Source organism: Ursus maritimus, unplaced genomic scaffold, assembly GCF_017311325.1.
Source record: "Ursus maritimus isolate PB19 unplaced genomic scaffold, ASM1731132v1 scaffold_11, whole genome shotgun sequence".
Classification (NCBI taxonomy): domain Eukaryota; kingdom Metazoa; phylum Chordata; class Mammalia; order Carnivora; family Ursidae; genus Ursus; species Ursus maritimus.
In genome coordinates this window covers 60,303,690-60,310,288 of record NW_024423453.1, presented here as the reverse complement: position 1 = coordinate 60,310,288, position 6,599 = coordinate 60,303,690, and the positions used below count along the sequence as shown (strand labels likewise).

At 38.9% G+C, this 6,599-nt stretch overlaps 1 pseudogene; it reads right to left on the bottom strand.

Annotated features, from left to right (window-relative positions):
• Window positions 1-434: 434 nt before the first annotated feature.
• Window positions 435-5,200, bottom strand: LOC103675976 (annotated as a pseudogene).
• Window positions 5,201-6,599: the final 1,399 nt, after the last annotated feature.

The window sequence follows — 6,599 nt, the reverse complement described above, 5'->3', positions numbered from 1 at the left end:
ACTCCTGCTGCAGCAAATTGAACATATGCTTAATGCTGGGAAATTAGGAGAATTTTGACCCTGCATTGACCTGCCTCCCACCCAATCTCTCCCCAAGTTATGAAGAGTCGTCCACGTGAAGCAGCAGGTAGGACACCTCTCTTGCTGCCCGGTGAAGGGCATATCATCAGAACTTGTTTGGATGGCACATACCCCAAGGATGACATTTCACATGAGGAGAAGCTGGTACCAAAACATGGATGGGGAGACTAAGGTGCGACGGGACAAGAGCAAGGAGGGAACATTTTCCTCTCTCTGCTTACAGCATCCTGTTACGCAGTCCTCCGAGCTGGGGAAGTACTGGCTAGTTTTTCTTCTTTAGAGTCCTTCTCCTGCCTTCTCCTCTCCTCCTCCTCCTTCTTCTTTTTCTCTTGTTCTTTCCTAAAAGGTTGTCATCACAGGACACGGACTACTTCCTTGAAGCCCTCATTTAGCTGCCTTGAGAATGACTTGGAAAATGAGCCCCTGGAAAGTATTGATTTCTTTCCCATCTTTACTTTTCTTTTTCTTTGACTTGTCTCTCTTAGAAGACTCACTGTGGACTCTTTTATAGTCTTTCATGGCATTTTCATATTCCTTCCTAGTATCCTCAACCTTGCAATGTCATTCCTCTTTCTTCTCCTTGGACGTTCCCTTCCAGGTCTTGTTTACCTTCTTGGAAAGATCTGTAATACCGATGTTACGGTGCTCTGACATGGTCTTTCCTCAGCCAGCACTGAGCCGGAGCATCTGTGCATAAATATGCCCCTTGGGTCATAGAGCTCTTTGCTCTTCGCTATCTCCACAGGCTTCTTGCAACTTACGAACCTTGGTCTTTTTGAGGTGTTTCCTCTTCTTTTCATTCCAGTCACTGTCATCCTCATTACTGAAGGAACCGGCCAAGGCATTGCTGTCAAACGTCTCTGCCATTTCTTCCTCCTCTTCACCTGAGTTGACTGTCTTACTGGTTCCTTCTCCTGAGTCATCTCTGTTGTTGATGGCATTCTCTGAGTAGGCATCCTTTATCAGTTCCAGGGGGCATTATGCTCATCTTTGTCACAGTAAGGGACCTATTTATTGTAGTTCTGATTTATCTTCTCTTTCAATATTTCATTTTTGATGTTGAACCTTTTGCATTAACAAAATCAATTTCCCATACACTTGCCTTTTGATGCTTCTGATGGTGTACTGAGTGCCCTGCTTGGTCTTAGTATCAAAGTCAAAGGAGCAAGAGGCGAGGCCACAGGCAGAACAGACAAAGGAGATCTCGTCAGAGCAGATGTGCATAGGTGGCTTGTAAGCCTAGATAAAACATTGCTCCAGCAGTGTTTTGATCCTGCCTTATAGGAACAGGTGATGCACCAGGCCCCTGAGTGCCTTTGGAAGTTGTTCATTAGTGTTTTCATAACCCAATTAACCATCTCTTTGAGGGATCTTGACACATTCTTGGTGATCTGTCCATCAAAGTGCTTCTCCATCTCTTTCTCATTCATCATGGGAGTCAAGAAAATGTCCTTGGGGTGCCTAGGTGACTGAGTCTGTTAAGCGTTGGTCTTTTCCATTCAGCTCAGGTCATGATCTCAGGGTTGTGAGATCAAGCCCCACATCAGGCTCTGCACTCAGTGGGGAGTCTGAGGATCTTCTCTCTCTCTCTCCCTCTCTCTCTCTCTGCCCCTCCCTGCACTTGCTCTGTCTCGTGCTCTTTTTCTCTCTAAAAATAAATAAATTAATCTTAAGAAAAGAAAAGAAAATGTCCTTGTTCTTGGAGAAAAGGAAGATCAGGAAGTGGCAATAGGTTTGGTCTTGCCTGATGGGCAGATCCAGGCTGATCACAATGAATATCTGGTGTTGATCCTTGTTGGGTAGCAAAAAGAGATTAAGTATCTTGGTAAAGGGGATCTTACAGTCAAAGGTCTTGCTGTGCAGCTGCAGAAAGTTGGGGTGGATCCAAATGTTCTCACAACCCCAAGAAGTCAGATATTGCAGCTTCTGGAAAGTGCATCTCCAGGCCTCCAGGATTTTGGACATCTTAGCATGTACTCGGCAAAGGCCTCAACCAGGTCCACATCATCCTCTAGGGTGGGAGACACATAGAAGTGCACCTCCATGAGAGAGACTGGCATCAACATTCTGGTGGAATTCTGGTGTCTCCTCATTCTTGCCTGTGGTGTCCTGGGACATGTTGCTGAAGGGTATTTCAAAAAGCAGCTGGTTACCAATGTCAAAGGAAAACAGCAGTCCACCAAACTTCACTGTCCCTCAGTTTTAGCCCTTCATACATAGGACCTTCTCTATTAACTCAAGGCAATAGTAGGTTGTGAAGGAATCAGAGTTTCTTAAATCTGGATTCTCACAAGCCATCATACTTGTAGACGTGGCTGTTCTTTGTGAGAAATTTAAGTCTATGATCCAGAACTACACTGCACGAGGTGACTTCCATTAGCACTCCAGCCTGGATGCTGTCCATTATGCCTGTCTTGCTGTTCTTAAAGATTGCACCCAGGTGGCTCAACCTCAGCCAATTATCATTCATGGGGCCTTTCACCTCCTGATAGATACCTTGAACTCCGGAGTTCCTGCCATAAGAATGAAGATTTGTCTTACGTGTTTCCCACTGTTTTCTCAATACAGCATAGAGACCATTTTGCACTTAGTAAATATTTGTGGAATAAATGAAAGAATTAAGGAATGTATGCCTTTCATAGTACAGCTTGGTATGGACCATGTATAGGTTTATGTCACAGCTGTGTCTGTATAAACATCAACAATACCTCACTAATGATAAATATTGTTTCTATAAATGACACCATGTTTACCCTATCACTCACATAAAAAAAACTAGGGGCTTCCTGTTTCTGGTTTCACACATAAAGAGCTTGGAAGTTGCCACTTAATCCTAATAACAAGTAAAATGGTGAACAGACAGAAAAATCAACAACTCTTCTAGGATCCAAAGGAGAAATGAGAACATAAGGCACACCAAGACCCTCAAGATTGGAGAGACAGGTGACTATAGACAGTCTCAGCTTACTGGAGCAGAGACCTCATGTGTGGAAATTGTCATGTGAACCACGTATTATAGGAGCCTAACTGCCTTAAAGGAAGGGAAAACCAACTCCAGTCACTCTAGCCTTTCATGCGGAGGAAGGGAAATAACCAACTCCAACCCACTCTAGCTGTCCTTTACCACCGAGGAGGGAGGAAAAAACTAAGAAACATCGTGAACTTCATAGTCCGGAGGTATTGGTTTATTAAAAGATTGGAACCTAATCATTAGACTATAGAACACTTTCTCTTCCCCACATCTCACCACCACATCCCTAAAGACCTATTTGTAGCAGTTCCTTTTACCAAGTATATCATGTGTGACTATTAAGAAAAATTACATGACATACCAAAAGGAACCCCCCCACCACAATTTGAAAAGATGGAGCAAGTGTCAGAACCAGACATGGCAAAGATATTGGATTTATCATACCAGGAATTTAAAACAATGATGATTCTTATGCTGAGGGCTCTAAGGGATGAAGTAGACAGCATACAAGGACAAATGGCAATTGTAATTAGAGAGATGGAAATCCTAAAAAGAACCAAAGAGAAATGCTAGAGATAAAAACCAAAACCAAAACCAAAAACCCAAAAAAACCTACTGTAACAGAAATGAAGAATACTTTTAAAAGGCTTAATAGTAGACTGGAAAGGCCTGAAGAAAGAATCTCTCAGCTTGAGGATATGTCCATAGAAAACCCCCAAACTGAAAAGTAATGAGACAAAGACTGGAAGGAAGAGAACAGAATATTAAAGACTGAGGGACAACTATAAAAGGTGTGACATATGTGTAATGGGGATTCCGCAAGGAGAAGAAAAACAGAAAGGAACAAATAAATATTTAAAACAGTAGTGACTGAGAATTTCCCCAAGTTAATGCCAGACAGCAAACCATAGGTCCAGAAAAGTTCAAAGAACATCACACAGGATAAATGTCAAAAAAACCACAAAAAACAAAAAACCCTACACCAGGCATATAACTTTTTAAACTATAGAAAATCAAAGATAAAAAAATCCTGGAAGAGTGCAAAGACACACCCTACCTATAGAACAAAATGAGAATTACATCTGACTTCTTAAAAACCGTTCAGGTGAGAAGAGAGTGGGGTGGAATACTTAGTGTCAAGAGAAAAAAAACACCAACTAGAATTTTGTACCCTGAAAAATTATTCTTCAAAAGGGAGCAAGAACTAAAGCCGTTCTCACACAAACAAAAATTGAGGGAATTTGCTGCCAGTAGAGTTGCCTTGCAAGAAATGTTAAAAGAAGTTCTTTACAGAGAAGGGAAATAATATAGGTCAGAAACTCAGATCTACATAAAGAAGGGAAGAGCACTGAAGAAGAAATAGTGAAGATAAAGTTTAAAACTTTTAATTTTCTTATTCTTAATTGATATAACAGATAACAGTTTGTTCAAAATAATAATAGTGACTGCATTTTTAACAGTTTAATTGAGAAACAATTTGACAAACATCACTGTATATGTTTGAGGTGTACAGCATGATGGTTTGATTTATATATATTGTGAAATGATTAATGCAAGAAGTTTAGTTAACAACCATCATTTCATATAGATGCAATAAAAACAAAAGAAATTCTCCTGTGATGAGAACCCTTAGAATCTACTGCATTAATGGCTCTCCTGTATGTCATCCTGCTGTATTAGTCATCATGTTGTATATTACATCCCCAGTACTTATTTGTCTCATCACTGGAAGTTTGTATATTTCGATTACATTCCTCCAGATCCTCCACCCTCCACTCCCTGCTTCTGGGAACCACAAATCTGATGTCCTTTTTTTTTTTTTTTTTTTTTTTTTTATGAGTTTGGTGTTTTTTGAATTGTTTTATTTTTTTTATGAGTTTGGTGTTTTTTGAATTGTTTTATTTTGTTTTTAGATTGTTCTCACATGTAAGTGAGACCACACAGTATTTATCTTTCCCTGACCTATTTCATTTAGCATAATGCTCTTAAAGCCAATCCATGTTGTTGCAGATTGTAGGATTTTCTCATTTCTCATGGCTGAATAATATCCCATTACACACACACACACACACACACACACACAAACACACATACACACACAAGTTCTTTACCCATTCCCTCATTGATGGACACTTACCTTAGTACCATGTCTTGGGTATTGTAAATAATTCTGCTATGAACACTGGGGTTCAGATATCTTTTCAAATTTATGTTTTGGTTTCCTTTGCATCCTTGGAAGTAGAATTGTTGTATCATATGGCAGTTTTATTTTTAATTTTTTGAGTATCCTCCATACTGTTTTTCCATCATGGCTGTGTCAACTTACAATCCCGTCAACAATGCAAAGGGGTTTCCTTTTCTCCACAACCACACCAGCATTTGTTCTCTCTTGTCTTTTGGATGATGGCCATTCTAACAGGCAGGTGGTGATATCTCCTTGTGGTTTTAATTTGCATTTCCCTAATGACTAGTGCTGGTCAATATCTTTTCATATACCTGTTGGCTATTCACATATCTTCTTTGGAAAAATATCTATTAGGTCCTGTACCCTTTTTGAATTGGATTATTACTGTTGTTATTGTTATTAATTTTGCTACACAGTTGTATGAGTTCTTTGTATATTTTGGATATTAACCCCTTAACAGATATATGATTTGCAAATATGTTTTTCCTATTCCATTGGTTGTCTTTTCACTCTGTTGTTGATGGTTCCTTTTGCTGTGCAGAAGCTTTTTAGTTTGATATGATCCCACTTGTTTATTTTGATTTTGGTGCTTGTGCTTTCTATGTGATTTCTAAAAAATGGATAATCAAGGAATACTATGAATTAACTCTATGCCCATAAAACTGATAATCTAGATGAAATGGGCCAATTCCTTGAAAGACATACAATGCCAAAATTCACACAAGAAAAAATGGAAAAACTGAATAAGCCTGTATTTATTAAAGAATTTGACTCGATAACAAATAACCTCCCCAAACAGAAAGCTGGGGCCCAGATGGATTCACTTTTGAATTCCACCTAACATTTAAGGAAGAAAATATACCAATTATTTAGGATCTCTTTCAGAGGACAGAAGCAGAGAGAATACTTCCTAACTCATTTTGTGATGCTAGCATTACTCTACTACCAAAACAGACAAAGACATTATGAAAAAAGAAAGTTGTAGATTAATTTCCTTTTGAGCGTAGATGCAAAAATCCTCAATAAAATATTAGCAAATAAAATCCAACAATGTATAAAAAGAATTACATACCATAACCAAGTGAGATTTATCCCAGATATACAAAGCTGATTCAACATTCGAAAATCAATTAATGTAATCCATTGCATTAACAGGCTGAAAAAGAAAAAAATCACATGATCATATCAATAGGTGCAGAAAAAGCATTTGACAAAATCCAACACCCATTCTTGATAAATATCTTAATAAGTTAGGAACACATGAGAATTTCTGCAACTTGATAAGGAATAGCTACAACAAACACCCCCCCCCCAAAAAAACCAAAAAGACCTCTACAGTTAACATACTTAATGATGAGAAAC